General features: G+C 35.8%; 1 long non-coding RNA gene across 1 annotated transcript in view; it reads right to left on the minus strand.

Moving 5' to 3' along the window:
* Positions 1 to 429: 429 nt before the first annotated feature.
* Positions 430 to 21,124, minus strand: part of LOC128773889 (uncharacterized) — a 109,522-nt gene continuing 88,827 nt past the window's right edge. Inside the window, exon 3 of the long non-coding RNA XR_008418370.1 lies at positions 430 to 615. This is a non-coding gene — a long non-coding RNA (uncharacterized LOC128773889). The remainder of the gene's footprint in view (positions 616 to 21,124) is intronic.

The raw sequence follows: 21,124 nt of genomic DNA on the forward strand, positions 1-21,124 counted from the left end.
AGAAAACTAGAAATAGACAAACTTTTAAAACCTGATAAAGAGAAATATGGAAAACACTCACCTGTTTTCTTCAACACTCTACTCATTCCCAATACTTCTGGTACTTCTGGTCACAAAATGTGTGGGATTTTTTTCCAAATCAAGCAATTCTCCAACTCTCCAGCAGACACCAGCTGTGTTATCTACAATTTAACTCAACTCTGATGCTATTTATTTGGAGATAGCATCAGATCTCAGAGGTTAAGGGTTCAGTCTCAAAAGACTGCCTCCACTTCAAATGCCAATTACAAATGCAGATTATCACCTGTGCTTCTGACCAACTGGCTATAAATCAGAAGTTCCCAGACCCTCCCCATCAGGTTCAATTAATTTGATAGAACAGCTTACAGAACTCAGGAAAACAATTTACTTTTTAGATTACTGGTTTATTACCAAGGATATTAAAGGATACAAATAACCAGCAACATGAAGAGATACATAGGGTGAGGTCCAGAAGGGTACTGAGCACAGAGCTGCTGTCACCAGGGAGTTTGGGGTGCAGTGGGGTACTCTTGTTCACCTGCCTGGAAGTTCTCCAAATCATGTCCTTTTGGGTTTGTATGAAGGCTTTATTACCTAGAGTATTGATTAAATCATTAGTCACTGGTGATTAATATAACCTCTATCTATATCCCCCCTACACACACACACACACACACACACACACACACACACACACACACACACACTCCACTCTCTGGAGATTTGAAGGTTCCACCCCTCTAATCACATGGTTGGTTTCTGTGGCAACCAGCACCCATCCTGAAGCTATGTAGGGGCTTCCAGCCACGAGTCATCTCATCAACATAAAACTCGGGTATGGTGTATCACACAGACCAAACTGAAAAATGTAAAACAACAACATTTATAAAAGAAACGATAGGAGAAAGTTTTGTGGGCTTAAGCTAAGCAAATATTTTTTGACATGACATGAAAAGCACAGTTCATAACAGAAAAAGATAAATTATAATTTAAATGTTTTTTAATGTTTATTTATTTTTGAGACAATGTGAGAGACAGAGTGCAAGCAGCGTAGGGGCAGACAGAGGTAGACACAGTGTCTGAAGCAGGCTCCAGTCTTTGGGCTGTCAGCCCAGAGCCCAACGTGGGTTTCGAACTCAGGAACCGCGAGATCATGACCTGAGCGAAAGTCGGATGCTTAACCGCCTGAGCCACTCAGGCGCCCCTAAATTATAATTTAAAAATGAAAAACGTTTGTTATATAAAATACATTGATAAGAAAATGAGGGGCACCTGGGTGGCTCAGTCGGTTGAGCATACAACTTCAGGTCGGGTCATGATCTCAAGGTTTGCGGGTTCAAGCCCCACATAGGGCTTTGCGCTGACAGGTGGAGCCTGCTTCGGATCCTCTGCCTCCTGTCTCTGCTCCTCCCCCGCTTGCTCTCTCTTTCTCTCTCTCTCTCAAGAATAGACATTTAAAATGAATAAACAGACAAAACAAAACAAAAAAAGAAAATGAGAAAACAAGTCACAGACTGAGAGAAAATATTTGCAAATCACACATTTGACAAGTGACTTTTATCCAAAATATTTTTTAAAAACTTTCAAAACTCCACAATATAAAAGGAAGCTTAAAGACATGCACAATTTTTTTTAATTCTCAAATCCTCATAAACTTGCCCTGTTTTCCAAGGAGAAAGAGTGCCCTAGGGGTGATAGTATTTGTTGCCATTTTTGTCCACCATTTGAGACTTTTGTTCTGTAGGGGAAAGGATCTTGATGGTCTTCCCCCCTTTCCCACAGTGGTTATACTTTTGCTCCCCCTGGCATTTATAATGAGGAATGCTTTTTCAGAACTCTTGCTATTCTAAAACAGTTAGTTTCATGGAAATCAGTCTTGAAATGAGTGCATATTCCCCTGAACTGTGTGACATTATAGGGTTCCATATTCTGTTGCTAACCCAGACTTGGCCTTTACCAGTTTGATAACAATTTTAGTTGAAATCTTACTGGTGTCTGATTACGTATGCACCAGGTAAGAAAGTACTTGTGTCCTATCTTCTCTTGAAAATGCCTGAGTATTCTTAGATTTGGGGTTAATGAATTTCCAGTTTATCCAGTTTTTTGTTGGTGTTATAACAGTGTAAGTGGTATTCCTCCCATGTTTTTCCATTTTAAATACACACTAGACGTTCTAGATAGATATTAAATATATTTTTGTACATAATATCCTTAATTTTTTCAGTGCCAGATACTTTAAGTTTTTTTTTAATTACCCAGTGCTCATCATGACAAGTGATGTAGAGTGCCAGATACTTTACACATGTTATACCACTTTATCCACATAGCAAATCTGTAAGTTAGGACGTATCCCCGTTTTACAAGTGAGTTTATGAAGCTGAGAAAACAGATATGGTTTGTTGGTACTGGTAGATACAGTAAATAGAAAAGACTAAAACAAGCCTAGTTCTGCTTGGTTCATGTCTGCTTTTTATTTTTCCTCCTCACTGTATTATATCACTTCTTTTCAGAAGTTCAGAGAATGTAATATCCAATATGCTCTATTCCTACTGGTAAAAAATCTAACATTTCTTAGAAATGACAGGAGGGATAAGAGGGATGCAGAGAACTAAGTAAGGACTCATCTGTGCTGGCAGTGCTGACTCGGGATGGGGGGATCGGAGTAGGAGTTTGACTTTTGACAGCTTTCTCTAGGTGTGCTGGCAGAAATAGGTCTTTGCAAATGAGAACTTTGCAACATAAAATTGATATGACCAATCACTTCACAGATGACTGCTTTCCCCCAAGAACAGGAGGCAGTTTGGATTAGTCACAAATTGGAGAGTGACAGAGCAATCATTACAGTGTCTAAGTCCAGCTGCTAAACCTGGAGAGGTTAAGGCCACATCAACATCTGCCAAGTACAGCTCCCTGTTTATAAATCTGTGTGATGATCTAGTCTTTTCCTTTCCCTTTAAATGAGGGACAGATTTACCATGGCCAAAATTGAAAACATATTGGCACATATGATTTAGAAACCTGGCAAAAAACCTGCTGCCCTTAAAGTAAATGCAAGTGTGTGTGTATTTTAAATAATTTGGGTGGCTCATGTCTTCCATTTATTAGCCTTGGCTTTACTATTGGACACTTCCATTAAAACAGCCTTTCAGTGGGACCTGCATTTACTCTTCATGAATTAAGGTCAATGAGATGATACGGGGAACAAATGTGGGTAAGTGGTTAAAGTAATAAGCAGAAGAGTTTGATAAATTCAGGAAACCTTACTTATTATCTGTGAAACTTTAGCAAATTACTTAAGCACTCTGTTTCTCTGGTTTCTGTAAATTGAAAATAATAATAGTAACCTACTTTATGGATTTAGAAAGTTAAAGAAATCAATACATGTAAAGAACTTTAAAGAGGCTGTAGAATATCAAGTACTATGCCAGTGTTAGCTTTTGTTGTTGTTGTTGTTGTTGTTGTTGTTATTAAATTTTATTTCAAAATAATGGGAACAGAGAGCGATCTCATAAAAATTTCATTTTCCAAAGATACTTTTAACAATTATATAGCAAATACTGGAGTAAAGAAATGCTAGAAATGACCCTGTTGCTATAATCTAAAGATTGGAAGATAAGGACAAGAGAGGTGGCACAAATGTTGAATGAAAGGGCAGAAACCAAAATAGATTTCATGGTGGGAAATGTACAGATCTTGATAGTGTGAAAGATGAGGGATAGTAGAATTGGGGAGGCTGGGAGATTGGTGGAGCCAATTGTTGTAGTGAGAAAATTAGTAAGGGGCTGACTGTTGGCAGGAGGTTGGGGGCATATTAAATTCGAGGTATCATTTAGATTCCAAAGAGAAATGTCATGTGGATGATTGAGAATGTGGGACAAAATAGAGGAAGAGAGATTAGCATTGGAGCTGTAGATCTAATAATTATATTTAGGTAGTTCCTGAAATCATGTATGTATCTCAATTTTTTTTATTTGATCACAATATCTTTTTCTCAACTTTTTTAAAAAAGCTTCCAAAACTGTACTTGTTCCAAAATACAGACTTGGACTTGAAAATGAGAATTTGAGGATGAATAAAGAATGCTGATTTACATAAAATTATTCAAACAACTGAGGAGAAAATGAGATGCATAACATAGGCATAATAAAATCAACAAGAACTGCCTGATAGTGTATTCTGATCTCTGAAACAATTGCCCAAATTATACTCCAATCTAGATATTGCCTGCACTTGAAAAAAGTAAACAATAATAAAGTACTCATTTTGAAATATTGTGTCATTCAACTAAAGTAAAACTATATTTGAAAAGTTAGAGTTGCAATATAGTATAAAATAATATTTTCTCATTCCTTAGAAAACTGGTCATTAATGCCAATCTCTGTAAATCTATAAAGATGTACTTTGTTTTGTGAAATAGATGAATTCCTGAAAAATTGTATGCAAATACATTATATCTTAAATGTATTGGAATGGTTAATATTTTATAAGAAAACTTTTATCTGATTAATTATAACCTAGTTTATCTGTGTAGCTAATTTGGAAATCTATTTTATTTAAAACATAGATTATTTTGTCTAAAATGAAGATAATTAATAATAGTGGGCTACTGGGTAATGTACAGAATTGTTGAGACATTATATTGTACACCTGAAACTAATATAACACTGTGTGTTAATTACACTTCAATAAAAATAAAGAAAAGGGAGATAATGGCATTAACTCTCCTACGGTTCTTAAAATTAAAGGAAATGATGCCTACAAAGTCACAGCATAGTGCCTGGAACACACAGAATATGTCTAATAAATGTTTAATACAGTGTTTAAACCATGATAGTTATTGTTTTTAAGTTAATCAAGCATTACTAAATGGAGTATATTTTCAAAAGCAAGAAAAAAAAGAATAGTGGGCTATTGTATGTCTACTTTTGTCTGGGAAATATTTGTTTCTATGCCCACTACTAATACATAGGTGTGGGCTCCCAGAAGCCATTTATTGTACTTTGTGATTGCACACTCCTTATTATGTCTGAGCTAGATGTGGAAGCCTGATCACAGTTATTCAGATAAGAATATTTCCCCTAGAAATTTGGAATTAGGACTTAGTATTAGACTGTAGTGGGAAATGTATCATGTACATTAAGAGCTGAAGGGTTGCCATAGTTTACTGAATGGAAGGAAAAACCAAAGCTCAAATGAATAAAGAAAAGAGAAAAAGAAAGAAAGAAAGAAAGAAAGAAAGAAAGAAAGAAAGAAAGAAAGAAAGAAAGAAAGAGAGAGAGAGAGAGAGAGAGAGAGAGAGAGAAAGAAAGAAAGAAAAGAAAGAAAGAAAGAAAGAAAGAAAGAAAGAAAGAAAGAAAGAAAAGAAAGAGAGAAAGAGAGAGAAAGAGAGAAAGAAAGAGAGGGAGGGAGTGAGGGAAGGAGGAAGGAAAGAAGGAAGGGAGGAAGGGAGGAAGGGAGAAAGAAGTACAAAACAAATAAGTAGATGTAAACAGAGATGAGAGATGAAGCGATGAAGCCTTTTCAGTCTTTGTTTGGCTCCAGTCACCCTCTGGGGCCTGGTAAATATCTGCCCTTCAGCTCTGTGAGACAATTCCTTATCCTTAAACTTTATTCCTCTTTCTTTCCTTCCTTCCTTCCTTCCTTTCTTTCTTTCTTTCTTTTTCTTTCTTTCTTTTCTTTCTTTCTTTCTTTCTTTCCCTTTCTTTCTTTCTTTCTTTCTTTCTTTCTTTCTTTCTTTCTTTCTTTCTTCTTTCTTCCTTTTTTCCTTCCTTCCTTTCTTTCTTTCTTTTCTTCTTTCCTTTTTTTCTTTTTTTCTTTTTTTTTGCCTAATCTGGTTTGGTTTGGTTTTTCTGCTTGCAACCAAAAGGTCTTACTGGAGTAACTGGTATTAAGATGCAACTGCCAAAACATGGAATTAGTTGAGCCAAAATTAGGTGAATCATAGTGAGGATTTATGCTCCTCATGATTCTCTAGATGGGGAGTTGGCCATCCATATAAAAAAACGAGGAAAACAGCTTTTTAGAATATTGTCTCTTCCCTCTTGGCGTAAGACTAATTGTACCCCATGGGTAATATTCACTAGAAAATGGCTACAGATTTGAAGATAAGAAAATGTATTGGTTACTCCATGTAGTGTTCAATAAACTATAATGAGAAAGAGGACAGTCAAATCTAAGGTTGTGAAGTTAGAAACAGATGGTTGAAAGTGAGATTGTCTAACTTGAATCTCTGAAGTCTACGCTATAGAATATTTCACATGTAAATTACTATACTAAAATAGCCAATTTTTTAAATGTTTCCTCTTTTCTAAGAATAAGGTTGATGTATCACTTGGGAAATAGTGGTATTTTGGCAATTTCAATGGGCAAATCTAAGAGGAGCCAGAGATTTTAGAAAACTCAATTCCAACAGGTTTCTCCAGTACACTTTTCTTTGCACTCTTCAGAACTGATTCATTCTACCCAATGTTAGGTATGTTCCACTACTTAAGTTAAAATACAACATGGAGGCAAGATCACAATTCTGAGACAATTTAGAGTACAAAACCAATTAACTAAATCATTTATTCATTGCTTCATTTTAATTGAGGTGAAGAGCACTACCACTCAAGCTAAATTACTTGGATTCTTGGGGCGCCTGGGTGGATCAGTCGGTTAAGCATCTGACTTCAGCTCAGGTCATGATCTCACGGTCTGTGGGTTCTGTGCTGACAGCTCAGAGCCTGGAGCCTGCTTCAGATTCTGTGTCTCCCTCTCTCTCTGACCCTCCCCCATTCATGCTCTGTCTCTCTCTGTCTCAAAAATAAATAAACATTTAAAAAATTAAAAAAAAATTACTTGGATTCTTTTCATGCATTCACTTCTTAGTTGTCTGATCTTAGGCAAATTGTTGACCGTATTTCTTAGTTTCATTGCCTTTAAAATTGAGCTAAAAACTGTATCAATCTCATTGTATTTTTGAGGAATAATACAGATACAAGGCTCCATGCAATGCATGGTATGTGGTAAGAACTCAACAAGTAATTATCATCACCATTCTCATCCAATAATTATTTCTATGTTCCTTCTTTTTGCTAGTCACTATCCTAGGTGCTAGGGACAAAATAATAAAAAGGCAGACAAGGTTCATATATTTAGAGAGTTTACATTGTAGTGGAAACAGGACAAGACCAAAAATAAATGAATAAAAATAAAAAATAATTCCAAATAGCATTAAATGTCATGAAGAAAATAAAAACAGGATACTGGGATAGAGAGTGGTGAGAGCGGGGGTGAAAAGGTTCGATACAATGATCAGGGAAGTCCTCTCTGAGCTAAGATATGAATATGAAATAAGTTATGAAACAAGTTAGGGAAGTTTTTTGAGAGAAGAGAGCAAATGAAAAACTCTGATTGGAGTTGGAAATAGTAAGGACTCGGTGTTTGAGATAAAGAAAAAAAAAGGTCTTTACAGCTATAATGTTGTGAGTAAAAGGAAAAAGAGGGACCAGATGAATTTGGATATCATACAAGGACTTTAAGGCCATGCTGAAAGTGTGAATTTTTTTATAAGTGCAATGGAAAATTATTTGAAGGGGTTTTAAAAGCAAAAAATTATTTTAGAGGAACTAACTTATATCTTGAGAAAAACATAAATGAGGTAATTCTGGATACCTAGCATAACACATCACTCATAATCAAGTTTTGATAGACTCTTGTTTCTGGAAAGATATGTAATGCAACAGACTTAGTTATCTTTGTCACTTATTATCAGTGTAGCCTCGGGAAAGTTACTTAACTTCTGCAATATAGTGTCTTCACTGATTCTGAAGCATTAGGAATAATCACACTGACATCAAACAGTGTTTGAGGATCAAATTTGATACTTTATTTACTCATTCAACAAATACTTACTGAGCCTTTACTATGTGGCAGGTACTACTCCAAGAGCTGAGGATACAGCACTGACTTTAATGAATGGTTGGCTTTCATGGAGCTGACATTCAAATAGATGAAATAGATAATAAACACAAATAAATGTTTATAATACTATGAGCCATAAAGAGGAAAAAAGGGTGAGAGAATAGAGAGGGATCAAGAAGAGTTTTTCTGAGAAGTTGACAGATCTCCTAGGCAGAGATCTGAATGAAAAGAGACTTTGAACAATGCAAATATCTGGGGAAGGGATTTCCATAAAGAACTACAATTTCAAAACTTTCAGATAGGACCCTGATTGGTATACTTAAAAGACATCAAAATCTGCATATTTTGAGGTCAAAGAATAAAAGGAAGAGTGGTACAGAAAAGCTCAGAGAGATAACATGGGGGCAAGATTATTTAGAACCCTGTATGCGAATATAAGAACTTTGGAGAATGACATGATCAGAATTACTTTTTCACAAGAACACTGGCTACTGGGTAGAGAATAGATTTTGTATACCTTAGTAAGGGTGCTTTAGATGTCTAAACTCAATATTTAGACCCTTTGCTGTATAAAGTTATAACCATAAAAAGATGGCACAGAACTCAACTTCTGTGAATTAACAGAAACTGAAGCCTCTCCGTGCTGACTCGGGTATTTGGAAATGAGATATCTGTAGCACAGCCTCCTCCACCTCCTCACAACATGGCTAAAAATTCTGGGGTCGCTTCCAAAGGCTGTAGTTAGTGTCAATCTGTTGCCAGAAGAGTCAAGAGGTAGCAAGCCACCTTCTGCTCTAGAACAAGCTCTGAAATTTTCCTCTAGGAAGAGAGATCTCCAGCCAGAAAGCTGAGGCCTGGATTTAATCTGAGAAGTCTGATTGGTTTGGTGGAAGCAAATGTAAAATCTTTAGACATGCAGAGATAAGAAAAGGGAGAAAAAACACACATCAAAAAAATATCAGAGAACTGAAGAAAGACCCACTAAAGATGAGCCTGTAAACTGAAAGTTCACAGCAGAGAGGAAAAACGTGTTATGAAAGATACTTAATAAGTGGGTGAATTCACTTATAAGGGTTTTCACAGTATAGAACAATTTTCCATAATGAATATTTAAATGAATATGTTTTAAAAGGAATAGAAGGGATTTTCCTAACTGACAAACCACATAGACCAAAATTCTACATTTAACATCATGCCTAATAGTGAAGCTTGGAAGAGAATGCCCATGGATATCAGAAAATGACAAGAATTCCTGCTAACATCATTATTAAATATTTTAGTGGATAGTCTGGCTCACACATGGGAAAATAAAGAAGACATAATAATTGTAAGAATTAGAAAAACCTAATTGTTATTTGTAGTTGATCATTTTTTTACATTGTAAATCTAAGGGAATCTACAAAATTTTATAACTAATAAAAGGCTTAATCAAATTTGCTGAATACAAATCAACAAACAATAATCAACAGTACTATATATCAGTAATGACCAATTACACAATGAAATAGTAAAAAATAACCTATTTTATAATAACAGAAAAAAAACCAACCCAGAACTATGATATACTTAGACATGAATTTGGAAAGATTCTATATCATAAAGGTGTTAATTTCCCCAAATTGTCTTGTAAGTCTAATGCAGTTCCACTCAATATCCTAACAGGGCTTTTCATGTAGCTTTTGCCAAAGGCTGTAAATTTAAAAGAAGCCATTTTTATTAAAAAATGACTGAATGTAACCACAATAAGGATTCATGAAGCAGAGAATCAAATAGATGATATAGAAGATAAATTTATGGAAAATAAGGAGGCTGAAAAAGAAAGAGAAACAAAGCTATTAGATCACAAATATATCACAAATATAGGGAAATCTGTTATTCCATAAAGCACAATAATATCTGTATCATAGGAGTACCAGAACAAGAGTGTGGGAAAGGGAGAGAAGGTTATTTGAACAAATTATAGCTGAAAAATTCCCTAATCTGGGGAAGGAAACAGTTATTCAAATCCAAGATCCAAGAACTCTACTCAAAATCAACAAAAACAGGTCAATACCAAGGTGTATAATAGTGAAACTTAAAAAATACAAAGATAAATAGAGAATTCTGAAAGCAGCTAGGGACAAAAGGTCCTTAACCTACAAGGGTAGACACACAAGGTTAGTAGCAAATCTGTCCACTAAAACTCTGCAGGCCAGAAGGGAATGGCAGGAAATATTCAATGTACTGAGTGGGAAAAATATGCATCCAAGAATTCTTTATCCAGAAAACCTGTCATTCAGAACAGAAGGAGAGATAGTTTCCAACACAAGCAAAAACTAAAGGAGTTCATGAACACTAAACCAGCTCTTTAAGAATTATTGATGGGGACACTTTGAGCAGGACAGAGTCCAAAAGCAATAAAGACTAGAAAGTAACTGACAAAATACAGGAACAGCAACTCTACAGGCGATAAAATGGCACTAAATTCATATCAATCAATAATTATTCTGGATGTAAATGGACTAAATGCTCCAATCAAAAGACACAGGGTATCAGAATGGATAAACAAACAAGAACAATTGATATGCTGCTTACAAAAGACTCATTTTAGACACAAAGACATCTCCAGATCATAAGTAAAGGGGTGGATCACCATTTATTATGCTAACGGACATCAAGAGAAAGCTGGAATAGCCATACTCATATCAGACAAACTAGATTTTAAAACAAAGATGGTTGCTTGTTCTAGCTTTGAGAAGAATGCTGGTGCAATTTTGATTTGGATTGCATTGAATGTGTAGATCGCTTTGGGTAGTATTGACATTTTAACAATATTTATTCTTCCAATCCATGAGTACGGAATGTTTTCCCATTTCTTTGTATCCTCTTCAATTTCCTTCATAAGCTTTCTATAGTTTTCAGCATACAGATCTTTTACATCTTTGGTTAGGTTTATTCCTAGGTATTTTGTGATTCTTGGTGCAATTGTGAATGGGATCAGTTTCTTTATTTGTCTTTCTGTTGCTTCATTATTAGTGTACAAGAGTGCAACTGAGTTCTGTACATTAATTCAAAAGACCCCGAATACCCAAAGTAATTTTGAAGAAGAAGACCAAAGCGGGAGGCATCACAATCACAGACTTTAGCCTCTATTACAAAGCTGTAATCATCAAGACAGTATGGTATTCGCACAAAAACAGACACATAGACCAATGGAATAGAATAAATACTCCAGAATTGGACCCACAAAAGTGTGGCCAACTAATCTTTGACAAAGCAGGAAAGAATATCCAATGGAAAAAAGACAGTCTTTGTAACAAATGGTGCTGGGCGGCAACATGCAGAAGGATGAAACTAGACCACTTTCTTACACCATTCACAAAAGTAAACTCAAAATGGATAAAGGACTTGAATGTGAGATGGGAAACCATCAAAACCCTAGAGGAGAAAGCAGGAAAAAACCTTTCTGACCTCAGCCTCAGCAATTTCTTATTTGACACATCTCCAAAGGCAAGGGAATTAAAAGCAAAAATGAACTATTGGGACCTCATGAAGATAAAAAGCTTCTGCACTGCAAAAGAAACAATCCATAAAACTAAAAGGCAACCGACAGAATGGGAAAAGATATTTGCAAATGACATATCAGACAAAAGGCTAGTATCCAAAATCTATGAACTCACCAAACTCCACACCCGAAAAACAAATAATCCAGTGAAGAAATGGGCAGAAAACATGAATAGACACTTCTCTAAAGAAGACATCCAGATGGCCAACAGGCACATGAAAAGATGCTCAAAGTCGCTCCTCATCAGGGAAATACAAATCAAAACCACACTCAGATACCACCTCACGCCAGTCAGAGTGGCCAAAATGAACAAATCAGGAGACTATAGATGCTGGCAAGGATGTGGAGAAACGGGAACCCTCTTGCACTGTTGGTGGGAATGCAAACTGCTGCAGCTGCTCTGGAAAGCAGTGTGGAGGTTCCTCAAAAATTAAAAATAGATCCACAATATGACCCAGGAATAGCACTGCTAGGCATTTACCCAAGGTATAAAGGAGTGCTGATGCATAGGGGCACTTATACCCCAATGTTAATAGCAACACCTTCAACAATAGCCAAATTATGGAAAGAGCCTAAATGTCCATCAACTGATGAATGGATAAAGAAGTTGTGGTTTTTATATACAATGGAATACTACTTGGCAATGAGAAAGAATGAAATCTGGCCTTTTGTAGCAACATGGATGGAACTGGAGAGTGTTAGGCTAAGTGAAATAAGTCATATAGAGAAAGACAGATACCGTATGTTTTCACTCTTATGTGGATTCTGAGAAACTTAACAGAAGACCATGGAGGAGGGGAAGGAAAAAAAAAAAAAGAGAGGTTGGGAGCCAAACCATAAGAGACTCTTAAAAACTGAGAATAAACTGAGGGTTGATGGGGGGTGGGAGGAAGGGAAAAGTTGGTGATGGGCATTGAGGAGGGCACCTGTTGGGATGAGCATTGGGTGTTGTATGGAAACGAATTTGACAATAAATTTCATATTAAAAATATATAAAAATATAAATAAATAAATAAATAAATAAATAAATAAATAAATAAATAAAAGAAAAGTCTCAAATACACAACCTAACCTTGGAAAAAGAATAGCAAATAAAGCTCCAAACCAGCATAAAATGGGGAATAATAAAGATTAAAGCAGAAACAAATGATATAGAAATAAAAAAAACAGCAGAAAAGACCAACAAAACTCGGAAGCTGGTTCTTTGAAGGAATTAACAAAATTGATGCACCCCTAGCCAGACTTATCAAAAAGAAAAGACAAGGGACCCAGATAAATAAAATCATGCCTGAAAGAGGAGAAATCCCAACCAACACCACAGAAATACAAACAATTTTAAGAGAATATTATGAGCAATAATATACCAACAAATTGGGCAATTTGGAAGAAATGGATAAACTCCTGGAAACATAAAAACTACCAAAACTTAAAGAGGAAAAAGTAGAAAATTTGAACAGTCCCATAACCAAAAAAGAAATTGAATCAGTAGTCAAAAATCTCCCGAAACAACAGCCCGGGGCTAGATGGCTTCCCAGGGGAATTACACCAAACATTTATAGAAGAGTTAATACCTTTTCTTCTCAAAACTGTTCCAAAAAATAGAAATGGAAAGAAAACTTCAAAACTCATTCTATGAGGCCAGCATTACCTTGATTCCAAAACCAAAGACCCCACTACAGACCAGTATCCCTGATGATCATGGATGCAAAACTTCTCAACATGACACTAGGAAATTGAATCCAACAGTACATTAAAAGAATTATTCACCATGTTTAAGTGAGACTTATTCCTGGGCTGCAAGTCTGGCTCAATATCCACAAATCAATCTACATGATATACCACATTAATAAAAGAAATGATAAAAATCATATGATTCTCTGAAGAGTTGTGAGAAAGCATTTGTCAAAATATAGCATCTTCTTGAAAACAAAAACCCTCAACAAAGTAGGGATAGCAAGGACATACCTCAACATCCTAAAGGCCATATACGAAAGACCCACAGCTAATATCATCCTCAATGAGGAAAAACTAAGAGCTTTTCCCTAAGATCAGGAACATGACAGGGATGTCCACTGTCACCACTGTTGTTCAACATAGTACTAGAAGTCCTACCTCAGCAATCATACAACAAAAAAGAAATAAAAGGCATACAAATTGGCAAGGAAGAAGCCAAACTTTCAGTATTCACAAATGACATGAGACTTTATATGGAAAACCCAAAAGACTCCACAAAAAATTGCTAGAACTAATGTAAGAATTCAACAAAGCCATGATATAAAATCAATGTACAGAAATCCATTGTGTTTCTATACATCAATAATGAAACAGCAGAAAGAGAAATCAAGGAATTGATCCCATTTATAACTGCACCAAAAACCATAAGATACCTAAAGAATAAACCTAACCAATGAGATAAAAGATCTGTACTCTCAAAACTATAGAATACTTATGAAAGAATTTCAAGAAGACACAAAGAAATGGTAAAACACTCCATACTAAGGGATTGGAAGAACAAATATTATAAAAATGTCTATATTACCCAATGCAATCTATACATTCAATGCAATCCCTAGCAAAAAACACCAGCATTTTTCACAGAGCTAGAAAAAACTATCCTAAAATTTGTATGGAACCAGAAAAGATCCTGAATAGCCAAAGTAATGTTGAAAAATAAAAGCAAGCTGGGAGGCATCACAATTCCAGACTTCACATTATATTACAAAACTGCAATCATCAAGATAGTGTGGTACTGGCACAAAAACAGACACACAGATCAATGGAACAGAATAGAAAACCCAGAAATGGATCTACAACTATATGGTCAACTAATCTTCAACAAAGCAGGAAAAATATCCAATGTAAAAAGGACTGGCTCTTGAACAAATGGGGTTGGGAAAAGTGGACAGGGACACGCAGAAGGATGAAACTGGATCGCTTTCTTACACCACACAAAAATAAATTCAAAATGGATGAAATACCTAAATATGAAACAGGAAGGTATTAAAGTCATAGAGAAGAACATACAGGCAGCAACCTCTATTAAAGTCATAGAGAACATAGGCAGCAACCTCTTGGCCTCAGCCAGAGCAACTTCTTACTGGACACATCTCCAGAGGCAAGGAAAACAAAAGCAACAATGAACTATTGGTACTTCATCAAGATAAAAACTTCTGCACAGCAAAGGAAACAATCAAGAAAACGAAAAGGCAACCTATGGAATTGGAGAAGATACTTTCTGATGACATATTGGATAAAGGGCTAGTATCCAAAATATAAAGAATTTATCAAACTCAACACTCAAAAAATAAATAATCCAGCTAGGAAATGGGCAGAAGCATGAACAGACACTTCTCCAAAGAAGATGTCCAGATGGCGAACAGACACATGAAAAAATGGTCAACATAACTCATCATCAGGGAAATATAAATCAAAACCACAATGAGATACCACTTCACACCTGTCAGAATTGCTAAAATGAACTCAGGAAATAACAAATGTTGGTATGGATGCACAGAAAGGGGAACCCTCTTACACTGTTTGTGGGAATGCAAACTGGTGCAGCCACTCTGGAAAACAGTTTGCAGCTTCCTCAGAAAGTTAAAGACAAATCTACCCTATGACCCAGCAATTGCACTACTAGGTATTTACCCAAAGGATACAAATACTGATTTGAAGGGGTACATGCACCCCAATGTTTATAGCAGCATTATCAACAATGGTCAAATCATGGAAGGAGCTCAAATGTCCATTGACTGATGAATGGAGGAAGAAGATGTGGCATATATATAATGGAGCATTACTCAGCTATGAAAAATAATCTTGCCTTTTGCAATGACATGGATGGAACTAGAGTGTATTATGCAAAGCAAAATAAATCAGAGGAAGAAAAATACCATATTATTTCACTCATATGTGGAATTTAAGAAACAAAACAGATGAACATAGGGAAATGGAAGGAAAAATAAGATAAAAACAGAGAAGATGGCAAACCATAAGAGACTTGTAAGTATAGAGAACAAACAAAGGGTTGCTGGATGGGAGGTGGCTGGGGGGATGGGCTAAATGGGTGATGGGCATTAAGGAGGGCATTTGTTGGGATGAGCACTGGATGTTATATGTAAGTGATGAATCACTAAATTGTACTCCTGAAACTAATAGTACACTATATGTTAACTAAGTTGAATATAAATAAAATCTTGCAAGAAAAAAACAAGTCATTTGTGAGGTGTGATTCAGTTAGCTCAGCCTTTGAAAAAAGGACATAGCCCTACAACTAGTACAGGGTATTAATTATACCTCATGGTATTTTTTCCATATGTACTTTTTGATATGTTAATTAAAGTCCTTGAATTTTAATATACTAATATTCCAATATTAAGAGAAACTCTCTTAGAAACATTAATTGAATTATGGGAAAAGCAAAATACCTATGGAACAAAAAAAGTTGTTATCTGTCAAAAAATGTTGGAAAAGATGCTTACCAAATAGATGTTCTAAGCAATAGAAAAACCTTAAGCAGATTTTTAATTTTTTTTTTTTAACGTTTATTTATTTTTGAGACAGAGAGACAGAGCATGAACGGGGGAGGGGCAGAGAGAGGGAGACACAGAATCAGAAGCAGGCTCCAGGCTCTGAGCCATCAGCCCAGAGCCCGACGCGGGGCTCGAGCCCACAGACCGTGAGATCATGACCTGAGCCCAAGTCGGCCGCTTAACCGACTGAGCCACCCAGGCGCCCCCAGATTTTTAAAATATAATCTACAGTATGTTGTTCTGGATGTTGAAGACTCTCACCTGCCTGAAGGCAGGGGGCTGGATATGATGAATTCTGGAGATTATTTACTAGTTCTAATCCTATCTTCCTAATCTCACGTTAATGTTAATATTCGGTCAGAAACGTCAAGAGTAAACTTCCCTGCTCATTTCTGCTTGCTGTCCTTTCACATAACTCTGTCCTGCTCTTGACTGGGGTCACCCTAAGCAACATGCCTGGATGAGTTTAGTGTATCACCTTTACCAATCTTGTCATTTTTAAATTTTCTGATGACTAAAAATTTTTATTTCTTCTCTCTGAATCAGGTCATGTAATAACAGGTATTTGTGGCTCTTATATTAATTAGTGCTATGCTATGTTATTAAAAGATGATGAAATGACATATTTTTATACCCAATGTAACCAATTTTTGCAAAAGTTTCTACTTGGTGGGGTATAAATGTGAAACCACTTTATGCTTTTTCTCCATTCTCTGCCTCCACCTGAGCTATTTTGCATCTCCTTGTCCTGTCCTTTAATGACACCTTGAGTAGATTACACAACTCCCAGTCATGTGTGGTTATTAAAAGCTTAGTTTAGACTATAACTAATTCAAATTTTCCTCTCTCCTATTGCTAGCCAGGATTGTGTATATACAAATGAACCTGAAATTGGGAGGAATGTGTAGTCTGATACTTTTCCTTTGTTATCTTGCTATCTTTTTCACCTTAAAGTGGTCAGCCTCTAGAAAACCTATTCCCACCTCCTCCCCTAGGTTCTGGCTCTTTAAATGTGTTGAAGGGTAGGATCAAGATAGATGATAGATTAGATAGATAGATAGATAGATAGATGATAGATAGATAGATAGATAGATAGATAGATAGATAGATAAAGGAAGAACAGGCAGGTGTCTCTTATTTAAGTGGTCATTGATTACAGTCTTCTACATGTTGTTGCTGCTTCTCTGGCAAAAACTATATAGTCATTAGAGCTAGGATTATAGTGATACAAGGAGACATTCTACTGGGTGCAAAATTTAAAGAAAAACAAAATACTTAGTAATCAAAAATAAATAATGTTTTAATCCAATTTTTCCTGAAAGTCAAAGTTAATGCAAAAATCTATGATGGAGAATATATCACACAGGAAGGTTGGTCATCCTGATGAAGAGTTCAGTGAAATTGTGAAAACAGAGTGGCAATGACCATGCAGGGTAATTCTCAATGATATTGGTGAGGGAATTTTATTTCCAAAGAATGTGGGAGGATTCAAATATGTTCATTTACATATTAAAGGAAAGGATGACCCATAAATCCTGGAACATGTGGAGATATTTAGGTTGTATACATAATGCTCCAATGAACAACTTTTAGCTTCAGATAAATTATTTATTAAGAATTACTTCTTATCAGTGGAATTTCTGGGTTAAATGCTAGGAATGTTTTATGATTTGTTTTTAGAGGCATAATCTAGTGGAAAGAACTTGGCTGTTGGATTCAGATAGACTGGGTTTCAACTCCTGCTCCATCTTTGTAATCTTTGTGATTCTTGACAACTTACTAACCTCTTTTAGAATCAGTTTCTTTGTCGATAAAATAAATATAATTATTTCTACTTTATCCAATACTAGATAAATTTTGGAGAACCTGCCCCATGATTCCTTCACAGAGAATCTACTCTCTCCACAGTTTTTAGCTAACCAGTTGGTGTGCCACATGGCCAAGCCTTATGACCATCCTTTTATTGAACCAAGAGTAAACATGGTTTATCCATAAGGTGGCTAATGTGTGCCTGATGGGGACTGCCTCAAGAAGAAATAAGTTTATCAGGATATCATGTTTAAGAAACTTGAATTAAGAGTAGAAATAAGCAATTAGTCATAGAAAATTGACCTTTTTGGTATTTCTGTTAGCAAAAGAAGTAACAATTTGGGGAGCATTTTACAAATAAGCAAGGGAATATATAGAGACAGATACAGAGAGATATGTGTTGTGTGCATATACAAATATGTGTATATGTACATAAATAGAGAGACAGAGATAGAGAGATACAACCACACAGACAGAGATTCAGAGAAATACTCATGTACAGACAGCCAGAGAGACATTTGGAGAAAAACAGACTCAGTGATCATATACAAAGAGATGACAGAGAAACAGACAGTCAGAGATGATTCATACATACAGAGTAACAGAAAGAGATACACAGACTTAAAGTGACACACAGAGAGAGAAACTAAAGGAGAGAAATAAATAAAAGACCCAGAGCAAAGAGCAACAGAAGGAGACAAAGGGAGAGGCAGAGTGAAATATATAATAGAGACCTAAAGAGAAAGAGAGCGAAAACACATTCTCACCTAAAAACATAATGAGAGTGACGACATAGACAGAAACTGACAGACACAGAAAAAGAGAGAGAGACAAAAAAAAGAGATACAGACACAGAGAGATAGACACAGATACAGGACACAGAGACACTGACACAGATAGGCAAAAAGAACTGATGCTGACTCAGAGAGATGAGACATCCTGAAAAATCTAGAGATGGAAATGGGAAGAACATGAGTTCTGGTACTCACTTGATTCCTAGTCTCCCTGTCACTGGGTCAGTTCTCTTTTACTCAGTTACCATGGAGCTTTCATTGGTATTCCTCTTGATTTGCATTAGGTTGAGTTTTCTCTTCCTAGAATCCAAAGAGCCCTTGATAGCATGATAGACACAAAGCCTGATTTCATGGCAGTGCCCACTAGTACTGTGTTAACATTAGTCCCCATACTTCATGTGACTATGTTGCTTCATGAAATGCCCAACGAATTGACAGAGCAGTCAGCAGTTAAGGAATATTGCAAAAATTATTTGAACTAGGACTGAAGAATGGTCACTTTCTCAAAAACCACCGAATACTAAAATTAATCAAACAGAAAGAAACAAAACTATTTTTATCTGAAAGTGAGTAACCAAGCAAACAAGTATTAAGCATTCTCATTCTCTTTTAAATCAGTTTAATCTCAATATCCAATTCCTACATGAGAATACACTTCTAAAGCAACCCTTCACTTCTTTTGCCTGCACTTCTCCTTTTCTCAGAATCCTTCCGCCCCTACATTTTTTCCCATCTTTACCCCTGACCTGTATCCGAGTGACAATTTACCAGTGGTGGTAAGGGTTCAGGATCAAAAACAGTAAAAGGGACACACACACACACACACACACACACACACACACACACACACACATTGCTCTTGCACTGTTGAAACTCAATGCCCTTATTGAAGTCTACTGCTTCAGAGAAGTCTTTTTTGACCTTAAGATTCCCTCACTCCCAGTCTGAGTTAAGCATGCCTTCATCTGTGCTACAACTATTGATGAACTTTTTACTAAATGGCACAAAATCTTTACGTGCCTATTTTCTCTACTAAACATCGGAGTTTCCCAGGGGATCTGACAGTATCCTATTCTCCAATTTATCCATTATTATATGGCACAATGTTTGAAACACTATAGAAATGCAGTAAGTGCTTGAAAAATAAATAAGATGTTGGGGCGCCTGGGTGGCTCAGACGGTTAAGTGTCTGGCTTGGGCTCAGGTCATGGTCTCAGGGCCCATGAGTTCAAGCCCCCTGTCAGGCTCTGTGCTATTAGCACAGAGCCTGGAGCCTGCTTTGGATTCTGTCTCCCTCTCTCTTTGCCTGTCCCCTGCTCATGCTTTGTCTCTCTGTCTCTGTCTCTCTTTCTCAAAAATAAATAAACATTAAAAATTTTAAAAACAAAGTCTTCTCCAAATAAACTTGTACCCCTTTAAACTCCAAAAAATTTTAATTTTAAAATATTTATAAAATGAAAAGCTTGTAAAAATGTATTATATTCCTTTTTAATAAAGAAAATACTAAACACAAGGGACAATACATCACACTGCTCATACTGGATAAAGAGCATGTGTTGTAGAAACAGCGAAATTGAGTTTAATTCCTTATTCTGATCACTTACTATCCATATGATCTTGATCAAGTTACTTAATAGCTCTAAAGTTCATTTTCCTCACCTGTAAAAAATGGAAATAAAAGGACTACACATATAATTAAAAAGTACTGTGAAATCAAAATGAGTCAATAAATTTAAAAAGCTTAGAAAAGTACTTGGCATATAGTAAGTGCTCAAAAAATATTAGCTATTATTATCTTCACCTTTTCCTTAAGATATCAGGAACTGACATAAGTATCTGTTTTATGCAATGCTTTAATAAAGTGATGCATTTAGAAGCTATTGGGATATGTAAGGACGTTTGCCCTTGTATTAAATTGATTCAGATTGCTGAGGTTTTAAAATCCTTATGTCTATCATTTTCCTGTTTTCTTTCTTGCTATCAGCTGCTACTTCTTGCTAATACCAATGTCTCTCCATAGCATTCCCACTACAATTTTTATATAAGATATTTAACATTCTATGGACTAGGAAAACACATTACTAAGCTTCTTAGAATAGTGTTTGAAGTAAGAAATAAGGGACTGTGAACAAAGTCTTAATCAAAGGAATTTTCATGTGAAAAAAAAGTATGTCATTGCATGGACATATTGATTTCTCAGATGCATTTTGTGCTTTCTTCCTGAATGTCAACAGAAAATACTCTAAGTTTGTGCATAATAGACTTCTGGGATAATCAAAGTAGTATCTCACTAATATGCCATCTGTAAAAAGATAATATGGCATAGTGGAAACAGCAAAGATAACACAGGTCTAGAACTAAATTTTTATTTTATTTTCCCACGTTAACTTGATCAATTTGTTTAGAATTACTGAGCCTCCCTTTCTTCACATTAAGAAAAAAACAGCCTTGAAAAAAAGAAGAAAAAAACAGTCCTAGAATAATAAGACCTATAGGATTAGAAATTGTCTGTGTAAATGTGG

The sequence above is a fragment of the Panthera pardus genome, unplaced genomic scaffold, assembly GCF_024362965.1.
Source record: "Panthera pardus isolate Hobbes unplaced genomic scaffold, ASM2436296v1 HiC_scaffold_27, whole genome shotgun sequence".
Lineage (NCBI taxonomy): Eukaryota > Metazoa > Chordata > Mammalia > Carnivora > Felidae > Panthera > Panthera pardus.